Raw genomic sequence first — 13803 nt, 5'->3', positions numbered from 1 at the left:
TACAGCTGATCGAGCGCTCAGTGCGAATGCACTGACAGCCGTAAACAAATACACAGTCTAATTTCTCTGATTAAATTCGGTAGAAAGCTATAGTGACTTGATAAATTATGTTATAACGTTCAGTATTTTTCAGGATACGGTTGTATAAAATATTTAAGACCTTCAGGTAAATTCTGTGTGTGTCCGACGTTAAGAGGACTTGCTATCGAGAAAATTTCAGGAAGAATGTAATTTCGAAGAAGAAACTAATAAACTAAAAAGGTAACTGTTAATTGAGTTTATTTTTCAGGTAACATATTTCCCCTTAGGTACGTACTTTAGACGTAATTTGCTGCTCGCGATTACGTGATTTACACTTTGTGTTAACTGATTTTGACAATGATTGATTAATGAACAGGGTTGTTAATTATGTATATTATGCATCGTTTGGCTGCACTGCTTTTTTACTGATGTCACATTTTTTTAATTATGTGCCTGCTGTGCTTATTTATTTAAATTATAATTGTCACCTGATTAATTGTGCTGATATGGGTATGTATGTAAGTTATACTTCGTGATTTATCTGCTTGCGCCTTCATGTTTACTTATTAAGATTACATATGAACATTTATTTGCTTATGCTGATATGATGCTAATGACCTGTTTATTATGTAAGATACATATTTGCTGCTTTGCGTATGGATTGCATATTTATACATTTCTGTTTGTTGTCATAATTCTGAGCAATTGGAATAGCAAGTGACACTTGACACAAGAAATACTCCACATGTTTGCTTCTGTTTTGCCATGATTCTTGAAGTGGTGTACACACTGTGAAATATTACGATCATTCACACTCCGTACTCGTACTTACTTACTGAGAGTTATTCAAACTAAAGGCTGTTAGAGGTCATGTATGCATTTCTTTTATTTAATGATGGACAAGGTAACCAAAATGTATTTATAATTCATAATGAGTAGAATATTTGGGTCAGATGGATTACACAGAGGTTGTGTGTCGACATTGGGTCTTCAGATTGTATGGGATGATGAATTGAAGTTTGCACTAGGATTTTATCTGTACTTGTTCGAGGAGACTGACTAGAGGAAAGAGTTGTTATGGAAGTGAAATGATATTGGTGATAAGGTTTATATGTACCGACGTATTGAAGAGGTATTATTGAGGTATTGAGATTGTGTGAAGTTGATGATTATTGGAGTTTTGGTGGACAAGAGGTAAGGTAAATGATATTGATGATAAGGTTTATATGTATCGACGTAAGACGTATTATTGAAGTATTAAGATTATGTGATGCTGATGATTATTGGAGGTTTGGTGGATAAGAGGTAAAGTAAGTGAGGAGTATATTTTTTGTTGGTCTATATGGAACAAGGAGAATGAAGATGGCAGACTAGAACACTCAAGTGGAAGGAAGATTGTCTACACACACACTTTGTTAAATCAATAAGCAGTAAATACTTTTTTTGGAGAGAGGAAGTAATTGCATATCTTGGCACACTGACAGTTGTTCAGCAACTGTACACTTGGATCTGGCTTGGCAAACATTGGTCTTGACATGATGACTATGACGTTGACTAACTATTATTGACTGTTATACACTGTTGCCACTACTACTTGATACACATGTTGAACATCAAATTTTGACAGAATTGCATTTACACAGTTAACACTATTCAATTACACAGTAGTACTTAATGTGGATGAAAGATGAGTGAGTGTGTTTCGTGTGTTTTCCCTTCCTAATCCCAAATAATTGGTACCGACCTATCTCCTAAATATTATTTTACTTGTTTGTTGTGGCTTGCACTGACACCCATAAATATTATAGGTTTACTGATATTTGTGTATTTGTAATATTTCATAAGACAATTATCTGATATCATTTGTGTGTTTATCATAATTTGTATGTTTAGTGTAAGAGCATTGATAATAATTTTGTAAAAGCAATTGTGTGTGCGTTCAAACTGTTGTTCGTGCTTACACGTATTAACATTGGTGGGTGCCACTTGGAAATGTTTAATTACTGCTGATGAACTGTCTAATTAGTGATAGTGAATATTATGGACTGTTACCTGCACTTGTTCAACATGATGGGTGCCACTTGGAAATGTTTAATTTCTGCTGATAAACTCTGATGAACTGTCTCATTAGTGATAGTGAATATTATGTACTGTTACCTCCACCTGCTCAACATTGGTGGGTGCCACTGATGGAATTGCTTCTACTGAAATAATGTCACTTGTTGGTGTCTGCACCTCCTCAACATTACTGGGTGCCACTGATGGAACTGCTTCTACTGAGATGATGTCAGTTGTTGCTGTCTGCACCTGTCAACATTACTGGGTGCCACTGATGGAACTGCTTCTACTGAAATAATGTCACTTGTTGGTGCCTGCACCTGCTCAACATTGCTGGGTGCCACTGATGGAACTGCTTCTACTGAAATAATGTTACTTCTTGCTGTCTGCACCTGTTCAACATTGCTGGGTGCCACTGGTGGAACTGCTTCTACTGAGATGATATCACTTGTTGCTGTCTGCACCTGTTCAACGTTGCTGGGTGCCACTGATGGAACTGCTGCTATTGAGATAATGTCCCTTGTTGGTGTCTGCGCCTGCTCGCCATTTCTGGGTGCCATTGTTGGAGCTGTTTAAATACTGCTGTTGAGATGTTATGAGACTGCTATTTGCACCTGTTGACCATTGCTGGGTGCTACTGTTGGAACTGTCAACTACTCTGAGGAGTGCTATTTGTTTAATGAACTATTGAAAAGATTTTATGTGAATATTTGTATAAACTGATTTTTTGTGTATTTACTGTTTATGAAATGTTGTGAGACTCTTACCTACACCTATTCGTCATTGCTGGTGCCATTGATTGAATGATACTTGCGTAAACTATTATGTAAAATCACATGTATGAAAGCATTTGTATTCCTTACTATATTTTATATATTAAGTTATTGAAGGGTCAGTACAAACCCAAAATTTATTTAGTTATGTGATATTTACTTATTAATATTATCTTTTATTTTTGTCAGTATTTTTTTGGACGAATTTGGTGCTATTTTCACCACCAATGCTGGCAAAAATACCATCAAATTCTAGCCCGTGGAGGAGGGGCATACGAAAGGTGGCTACACTGAGTCACAGCGCCAGAGATTGACCCAAAGAGTATTATTCAGCCGCCTCCACTGGCAGTAGTAGTTCGGAGGTTGCCGTGGGCAGGGCTTGTTGAGACGATGTTGATAGCAGTACTAGTTGTGAGCATGTCGTGTGCAGTTGTTCTGATGGGCTAGACACCCGATGCTGTTCGATTGGGGATGTTGTAATGATCAGAGTGTATTTTTTCGTCAATATATATGAGGTAATAAATTTTTTTTTTTGTATCTCAAATTTCCTAAATAACAATGCTTCTTGGACACAGGTTCAGTCAACAAAGCATCTGGCTTGTGTTCATGTATTAGAGTGTAATTCTGATTTCTATGTGCAATCATAGTATTTCTGGTTTTTTTAAGTACTTCATTGTAAATGGCGCTTAAAGCATCTTGTCGTATTGAGGAAGAACCGTGCCAGATGTGTACGTTGAATCACACTTCCACACACAGAACAGTTACACTTGTGCTTTGTTGTTTCGTAGCTTTTATAGTTACTGGGGACTTAATTAATTAATTGTGTTAACGGAAATTTCCTTTCATTCTTTGTTGTTATTCTATGCAGTCAGATTGCGGAGTAATACTAGTCAGGGCCAACCGGTTACGAGGCTTCGTAGCCGGACATACAGCTACTAAAAATATTTGCATTTTATTCAGTTAAGCCCCCATGCAAACATCGGAAAATAAAATTGTGGATATTTAGATGATTATTAGTTTGGCTTTAGGAAAGACAAAGGTACCAGAGCGGCAATTCTGACGTTGCGCTTTATAATAGTGGGAAGACTAAAGAAAAATCAATACACGTTCATCTGTTTTGTCAACATGGTAAAACCGTTCTCAAAGTGAAATGGCACAAGATGTTCGAAATTCTGAGAAAAACAGGAGAAATCTATACTGGGAGACGGATAATATACAATATGTGCAAGAGCCAAGAGGGAATAATGGGAGTGTGGGTGAAAAAGGGTGTAAGAGCCGGATGTAGTCTTTCGCCCCTACTATTTAGTCTGTACATCGAAGGAGCATTGATGTAAATAAAAGAAAGGTTCAGGAGTGGAATTAAAATTCAACGTGAATGGACATCAAAGATATGATTTGCTGATGACATTGGTATCCCGATAGAAAGGGAAGAACAGTCCAATAAGTATAGAATATGGATTGTGAGTAAATGGAAGAAAGACGAAAGTAATGAGAAGTAGCAGAAATGGAAACAGCGGGCAACTTAACATCAAGAATGATGGTCATGAAGTAGATGAAGTTAAGGAATTCTGCTATCTAGGCAGCAAAATAACCAATGACAATCGGAGCAAGAAGGACATCAAAAGCAGACTAGCAATAGCAAAAAGGACATTTCTGGCCAAGAGAAGTCTATTAGTATCAAACATAGGCCTCGATTTGAGGAAGACATTTCTGAGAATTTACGTTTGGAGTATAGCATTGTGTGGTAGTGAAACATGGACTGTGTGAAAACCGGAACAGAAGAGAATCGACGAATTTGAGATGTTGTGCTACAGATGAATGCTGAAAATTAGATGGACTGATAAGGTAAGGAACGTGGAGGTTCTGCTCAGAATCGGAGAGGAAAGGAATATGCGGTAAACACTAACAAGAAGAAGGGACAGGATGATATGAAGTCTGTTAAGGTAGCAGGGAATGACATCCATGGCGCTAGAGGCAGCTGTAGAGGGTAAAAACTTTGTAGAAGGACAGAGATTGGAATACATCCAGCGAATACTTGTGGACGTAGGTTGCAAGTAGTACTCTGAGATGAAGAGGCTGACGCAAGGCCGTTTGAAACCAGTCCGAAGACTGATGAAAAAGAAAAATCCATCTACGTTTTCCTTCACCTTTACTACTGTTGATTTCACCAGTTCGTTTGATATCTCGGTTTTATAATATTACCACTAGGTAATCGAATGATGTGACCAGCTACCTAAGTTTACTACTTCATTTGCTTAATTTGTCACTGGATAGCCCACTGTTGGGTTCTCTCTACCTTTTAAGAACGCTGTCAGTCAATGCACGATTGGAAATGCTAAATCGTTCACCGCTCCTTTACAGTCATCCAGCTGTCCTGTTAGCACAGGAGTGTCTTAAATCATTATGATAGTGCTGTCGGCGCTTAGAAATAAATATAACGAAGAACAGTCCTATGACACTTCTTCGGACTTAGTAGATGGTACTTTCGTTTCTGTTAAACTTCCACTGGTCACTACAACATACTTACTCGAAACGTCATACATATTTGATTCAATTACATGTTTCAGAAGATATGTTAGTTATAAGTCGACACTGTGGCACAGTGTTGAACTCCTTTGGGAAAAGTAGGAACACGGAGTTTATCCCTCACAACATGTGACTCCACTTTGGAGATTATCGGTTTAAATTGTCAGACGAAAACAGAAGAGGGTATGACTTACAGATACTGATCATCACATTACCGACAGTATTTTATAATAAATGCTAACCCCTCCATTTTACCTACTGAAATGATACCGTGGGCGGTTGGGATGGTTTGTCTTTGCCAAGTGGGTATGTTAAGCTTAGCAGATGAAGTTTCTATAATGGAGTAAATTAATTTTGGAAGTATCAGCGATATCAGGAACTTTTCTCTAGCTGAACAGAGTCAGATTCTGCTGATAATTTACGAACTTATTCACTAATAATGAGATTTAACTGAGGCTCCTTTTTGTGTGAGAACATCGTGAAACTTCTTGAAGACAAGTGGGGCTTTAGGTAGACCGAACAACGGTCCCCCAGTATAATGAGTGAATCCCTTCATCGGTGATCGGCCACAACTTGTCGTGACAAGGGAAGGATACCGTTTGTTCTCTCAGCATGACTCCATCGCTCTAGCAAAACGTGCAGCGACATTTGTGGAACCACTTACAACACAACGCTCACCATCCTTTTGTAAACTTTTGCTTATGGAATTTCGTGTCAGAATGAATGTCTGTTATGCCAGAAAACACACTTTTCTCATGTAAATAGAACTGACACTTTATTTGCCGGCCGCTGTGACCGGGCGGTTCTAGGCGCTTCAGTCTGGAACCGAGCGACCACTACGGTCGCAGGTTCGAATCCTGCCTCGGGCATGGATGTGTGTGATGTCCTTAGGTTAGTTAGGTTTAAGTAGTTCTAAGTTCTAGGGGACTGATGACAGATGTCAAGTCCCATAGTGCTCAGAGCCATTTGAACACCTTATTCGTAAACATAATGCTCTGTACAAACATTATACCTTGTTCCTGGTACATGTATGTTGTTCATCACATTTTCATAGTTGTCTAACTGATTTTACAGTTCTCTTTCAATAATTAGCCTACCTTCGTCACTAGATGGTTAACGTGGCTGACTGCCACGCGGAGGACTCGTTTTCTGGTATATACTTCCAAGGCGCTGGTGATACGGAGAATGCTGTACTCAGTCTTGTGAGTGTATCTTAGGATTTATTTGAAGGAAAACCATCAGCGAAGCAGGTCAACAGCAGAAATGTTTGACCAAGAGAGTGGTGCGCTGCGCACATTCTGTTACCTAGCGACGTTCGGTGAAGCCGTTAACAGAGGACGGCTCAAAGACTAGTGGATGTTTGGGTCTGTTATTTGGCTTAAAGTAGGTCATATCCTCCAGTTTGAATGATTTATGATCCATGGGTAACGGAAATTATAACATTACTGAAATATACTCAGAATCGTGTAGCTCACAGCAACATCGTACGTATCGTAAGTACCGCAACACAGATATGGGTAGTTCAGCGCTATCTGAATGATGATACCTCGGTTTCGTAGACCATCTACTGAATTTCAATTGCAACCACAGTTTTTTTATGGCTGGAAGAGCAGCCAGACATGACTTCTTCTTCTGGAGATATGTGAAGAGCCTAGTTTGCGAGAGTCTGGTCGAAATTCAAATGGATCTGCTTCCTAGATCTGTCGCAGCCGCGGAAGTACTATGCCCAGCATTCTTGAACGTGTAAGGGAATCGACGGTACTCCGCTGTATCCGCCGTCGTGATCATGGTGGTCGACAACAGTATCTATGAGGGAAGAGCTCCGCATTTGTCTCAAGTTGAACACTGTACACTGACAAGAATGATTGAACACACACTGATAAAAGTAGGGGACAAAGTGTCACGGATATGATAATCGAGTTGGGGTGGCTAACATGAAAACAAAGGCGTTTTGCTTCGTGGTGAGAACTTTTCACGAAATTTCAATCACCACGTTTCTCCTCTGAATCTGGAAATATTTTACTGCCGCCAATCTATATAGAGAGAAATGTTTATCGTAATAAAATAAGAAAATAAGAGCTCGTGCAGAAAGATTTAAGTGTTCGTTTTTCCCACGCGCTGTTAGAGAGTGGTACAGTAGGTAAATGGTCTGAAGGTGGTTCGAAAAACCCTCTTCCAGCAACCCAGAATGAACTGCTGAGTAGTGACGTAAGTGTAGACGCTGATATACAGGTTTCGCCTGAGGGTTGTTGAAATTCTCAGAGTTTTCTGCTGTACGTCAGGGTAACTGCATGTTATTTGCACAGCAATCAAGGTAATTAGAGTAACCAGTCGAATAAATCATGATTACATCATTAATCTGTAATGAGCCATCGGAGACCGCAGCTTCCTTACACCAAAATAATCAGAAAATATCCCTGAATAAGGTTCCAAATTTTTTCCATTGTTTTCGGATTCACAGTGTATGTTCTCAGCTATATTTCGCAAGAGGGCGGAGCTACTTCTGGCTGCACTACCATTATACACCTAGCTGGTGCATTTGCGAATGCTACTTGGGAAGATGGGAAGTGTGATTGTCTGTGTGAAATCTAATTTCTCTGATGTTTCCGTCGTGATTTTTTCACGAGATGTTTATGGTAAGATTTAATATATTCTCCGACACTCCTCTCTCACAAATCTCTGCGATATGCTCGTACAACGTCTCTTTGTCGCGTCTTCCATAGGAATATAATGAGCGTCTCGTAGCGCTCTAGCGCCTTCTGCTGAAACCGTAATGAAACACGCCACTCTTCGTAGGATATTGTGTAAATCTTCTAGTAATTCTACCTGTTAAGCAATTCATTGATAAGCAATATTCGTGAATCGTTTTTAAGCCACTTATTTTGTGGATGAACGAAATTTATTTCATATTCCTCCGAAGAATCTGCATTGGGATCTGATTTTCCTAAAATTAGTTTTCTTTGGTCCTTCTACTTCATGCTGCTCCGGGCGGTTCCTCACAGGTCTTTTAGGCTTGTTAGTGTCTCCATTGTTTTGTCGTCTATAGTGTTATCAAACATCAATTGATTTCTCCATATATTTATGCTGAACAAATATGTACGTTATAAATTTTGCAACGAATAGCAAATCAAGTATAGTTTTTGGAAGTTCGGCTAATGAAACTTTAAGTGGTGTTAGTAAATAGCTCCTCGACAATTATTTGTCGTTAAACTGCAAAAAAAGAAAAAGACTGTGCTCATTTCAGAAATTGTACGAGGGTTCTTCCCACTATATGTTAAAAATTTGACAAGTACGTAGAAAAGCCTCTCGGTGTTACATTACTGATATACAATTTGACAATTAATGCTGCTGGAAGGACCACACGCCAGAACTGCTCAAGCGCCTAAACAATTCCTTATTTACAATGTCAATGTTGTCAGAAATACATTATATAAAAATAAGGAATATGTCCTTCTTTCGCCACTTTCATTCCGTAATTGTATATGGGACAAGGTTTAGTGGTAACTAATAAAACTAACGTAAAAATTTCCGAGTCCAGAAACTTGTAACACAAATTATTTGTGCTGAAAACTCAAGGAATGCCTGCAGAGGCCTGTTCAAGGAACTGGGGATACTATCTACTGCTACACAGTACATTTATTCTTGTATGACATTTGTCATTAATCGTGTACCTATTTTTCCAACCAACAGCTCAGTTCTTGGAATTAGTATTAAAGGTTAATCTTCACTAACATTTTCAGCCTCTTGATTTGGTCTAGAAAAGTGTCCATTGTGCAGGAACATATATTTTCACTAATTTGCCATCCGCCATAAGGGGATTAATTACTAATGAAATTCAGTTTAACATTGGTGACCAATGCCTCCTACTCATTGACAAATAGAACTGATTGATGCATGTATATACGACTGATAATATCAGATAACCTGTGCGTTACAGAAAATCTATTCAATACGTCTTCAGCGCAGCCACACGATCAGTGTAAATAACTGTTGTAAACTGAATTTCCTCTGTGATGACTCGTGGCTACAGAACCTAGAAGTTATAATATTCACCATAGTGTATCCTATACTTACATGCTTTGCGAGAAATTTGTTATTGGCACTTAAATGAATGTTTCAGAGTTTTCAGTGATTTCATATCCATAAGAACCATTCCACTTAACATCTATGGAATTAATATTAGCAGATCTCTTCTCATTTTGTACCCATCTAAGGGAGAGCTGGGGAAGTATGAACGGCGTGTAATCCATAAACAGTCAATATTTGAAGCTCACAATAAACGACATGACTTCTGACTACTGCTGCCATATGGTAACACATATAGGTAATAAATAGAGACATAAAAGCGCCAATTGAGTGAGTGTAGCGTGTATTAATGGTTAATCCTAACCAGACGTACGCAAACATCGCAGCACCCACATCCTGCGACACCTCACTTTAGTGAATACTAACCCTTATGCAGAGATGGCAGTAGACCTTTTGTGTTGGCCATCATGCCGGTGTGGGCGTGGAGGGGCTCCACCTCTTGATAAAGAAAGCCAATTGAGTTGTGGAATACGTGAGAGTGAGGCAAATAAAACAGGATAATTTCTTGTTGTTTCCAACAGACGGAACTGAGAAGGTAAGGTTACAGTTATTACTGATTTACTTTCATCAGAATGTTATTAAGACCAGTAAATAATCATTGCATCGATTGCTTTTTTAAATATAACGGTTTAACACAGAGAATCTCGTCGCTTTAGTGTGTAGTGGCGGCCTGGGATAACAGAGCGCAGAGGAAAAGCTGGTGCACACTCTCATGAAATATAAGCTGGACGAGGCTGAAATGCAGAAGTAAGGAATAAAAACAAGCAACAGACTGGGGTGATGAAAAAGAATGGGGAAGCTGTATGTGGGTGATGTACTGAACAGCCAGTAAACCATAAAAACAAAACCAGAAGTAAGGAGGAAACGCCAGGCATCGCAGGTACCAGACCTTTCTAGACTTTGTGATGATGTTGATAATGATGATGATTATGACAGTGTGTTGGCGCATTTAAGATGCAACCTACACAGTACAAAATGTAATGAGTTATTTCGCACTTGTGGAGAAACAGGTAAGACAAATAATACATATTTACAAAATAAAAAGAGATCTGCTAACATTAATTCCATCTGTCTTAAGTGGAGTGGTCCCCATGGACGTGAAATATTTAAAAACTCTGAAACATTCATTTAAGAGTTGATAACACATTTGTGCTGTGCTTGGAATCATGTTTCCTGTGCTCGATAAGGGACACCCCAATACATGACTGACAGCTTATCTGAGCGATGGGCATTCCAAAAACTGTTCAAATGTGAAAGCAAAAATGATTACACACTCCATGTTACTTTTTAAAAACATTTGAATATTCTGAGTTCCTAACAGCAATTGATAGGTAATTTAAGTGGCGATTATTTTCATTCATATAACCTTCCCCTCTGAAGCACACACTTTCTGAACCATTGTGAGTAATTACACCATGGAGTAGGGCATCGGGCTCCATCGCGTGTTTATTTTATTTTATTTTTTTTGAGTCATCTGTTTCATGGTTTGATGATATTTTCATCTAAATTTCATTTTACCATTTCTTACACTTTATTACTATTTTTCACTATTTTTTACTGTTACTATTTTTTACATTTACATTTATTTAGTGTCGTAAATGTAGAGAAACTATAGCAGTCTTTCATACAGTTAGTTTTAGCTTACTTGTTATGATACATAATAAACTGACCAATTCATACGGTATATCAGGTGCATGTATACAGGTGTTAAAATATTAAAATATAGAACTAAATGAAAAGTCCAGTAGTCTGCAGTAGCTGTTTTTATTTAAGTCTACTAGGGACTTGCTCAATTATTTTTGCAACTTTTAAGCTGTATCTTTATTCTGGTGTATATCATACTATGTCATAAAGTACAGAGATCTATTGCAGAATGTCACAGAGTAACTTCGTGGCTAGGGAAAGTTCTCAGGCTTCATTTGGCAAAACCATCATTAATGATGAATGTGCAGTATTTGTTAAAATCATGAACCATCATCACTTCACTGATTAAAATATGTTTTTGTGAACCTATTGTAAGATGGCAAGAACTATTCCCCTTACATGAAGTCGTTAAAGATCACCTAACTCACGTTGAGCGAACAATAGGGCTGAACAAAAATGACTGACAAGGCACAATGCATCATGTAGAGGGTATAGTGTGGACGTATTGGAATAATTAATGTCGGCTGATGTAAAGTAATTCACATGACATGAAAAATTTGTGGAAACATGTTGATTTACTGGAGGCCAGTTTATCCCAGGGAAGTATTCAGAGTTGAACGTGGCCGGCTGAGGAGCAGCGAAGGGAAGCAACAATAGGCAGCTTAGGGCAGCTCAAGCTCTGAGAAAGCGGTAACGGCGCGCAGCCTCCAGCTGCCTTAAGATAAATGACAGTGAGTGGGTGGTTGACTCCATGCTGGTGTACCGGGAAGCAGTTGGAGAACTTGTACGCCTGTTGATAAATGTTCATCGTCCTGTTTTCAGTGAAACATTCGAGAAAACCGTGCAAAGCTACGGTGGAGTGGTTAACAGAGACCAAAATACGCGTGTTCATGACTATAGCAACTTCACGCTGAATTCATGGTCTGCAGAGTCTGAAGTAAATCAGGTGAAGAGCGACAGAATGAAGTACGCTGGCCTCCAATGGGAACGTAGGACCAAGAAATTTGAAGTACTCTCCTGGGAGTCCGAATTCCGGAAAAATTGGTGTTTTGTGCAGACGCTAATCTTGATGGGTGGCCTGGGAGGAGCTAAATAGCAGAAGTTGAGAGGAAGAGAAATTTTGTTGGAATTTGTTCACTTCCCAGAGCAGGCACTGGTCGACACTGGGAAGCGACATATAATTAACGCGACTTGTGCTGCAATTGGCGTAACTGATTTTGCTGGAGGGGAAACCGAGGTGAAGAGCAGAATGGGAGAAGTCTCCATAGGTGTCTTCCATTCCCAGCTTGCCTAGAATGCAGATGTGGCGTTCTTGACTCAGCTTGCCTGAGAAAGAGTGAGCATCTCTGAAGTTAAGGACTTAGCAAATGGAACGACTGAGCTTGAGGATAGAAAGTTTTGGTTCAGCTATGTACTGAGCCAGATAGCTAGGAGTGAATAGATGAGCGCAGCCTTGCAGCACCACGAGGCCCGCCGACGTCATCACAATGATGCTGAATTCGGTGATATTGCACCTGCTCTGGCTTGAATTACGCCACATTAATTTGTTGGATCATGTCGGCAAAGTTTCCACAAGGATTTCATGAGGCTTGTATTGGGGAATTCTTCTCGCACTTCGTGCTACGCCTGAGTCAGTCGATAGGAATTAATTTTGATTTATCGTGCTTTACTCCATGTAAACGCAATTTATTACCACTGCCTGATAGGAGTCATGTAATGTGATGATGGAAGGTCGGGAATTAAAATAAATTTATGTTAATTGACTGCATCTATTTTCAATCAAGTAGTTGAAATCCCAAGTCATTTTCTTAATTAATTTTATGTTGAACATTTGCATCTGGTGTTCAATAGCTGAATATAACATCAATGTGAACCCATTTTTAATTGAAAGTGATCAATTCTGAATCAGTTAATGTCAACACTGCCACCGCAGTTCAAACAGGAGTCACTGGGCCTTATTACTTTCTTTGCGTTATCCGATTTTGCGGCTGTTTTGCACTCTCTGTTGATCTGTTAGTCAATTAGCTGGGGTGAACACATGCCAAAACCAGATAAGTCACGGGTAGGGTGCTACACTATGTCAAGCAATGGACATTGCCCTTCATAAATGTAAAGTTGTTATGAATATGTCAAATTTATCTGCGTGCACACTTATTCATCCACTCTCCCTTATTATATATTTCTATGAAATCCTACATCGTTGGGTATATCCTCATAATGATCTACAGAGAAGAATTATGTTGAATCTAGTCAACTGCCAGTCCTCGCACAATTCTTCGCTTCTCTGCAGGTCATCCTGCACTTCGCTGGTCTTCTGACGCTGCAGCCTGCCAGCCAGAAGAGAGAGCAACAAATAGCAGCGCGTATGCAGGAGCCGGCCTTCTAGTGGTGACGTCACGAGGTCGGCCAGTGGCGCAGGTGCTGCCGCCTGCGGTCAGCAAACGTCTCCGCCCCTGGGTGGCCCGGCAGATCGCGTGACGCGCAATCGGCCGTGTAATTACGGCTGCGGCCACCACGGGCCTCGGTGCCACCTTCTCGCCCGGAATTACCTGTTGTTCCAGCGGGCCTAAATTACGAGTATTCCGTCTCCCGTGACAGAACAATGAGCGGTGCACAATGAGGGGCCGGCCTTGTCTCCGAGTGGCCACCGCCGCTGGCCCGACACTTGTCGGTCAACGAGATTCGTTTCTCTGCC

The sequence above is a fragment of the Schistocerca piceifrons genome, chromosome 2 (genome assembly GCF_021461385.2).
Source record: "Schistocerca piceifrons isolate TAMUIC-IGC-003096 chromosome 2, iqSchPice1.1, whole genome shotgun sequence".
In the NCBI taxonomy this organism is placed as follows: Eukaryota; Metazoa; Arthropoda; class Insecta; order Orthoptera; family Acrididae; genus Schistocerca; species Schistocerca piceifrons.
Note: the sequence above shows the minus strand (reverse complement) of the source record.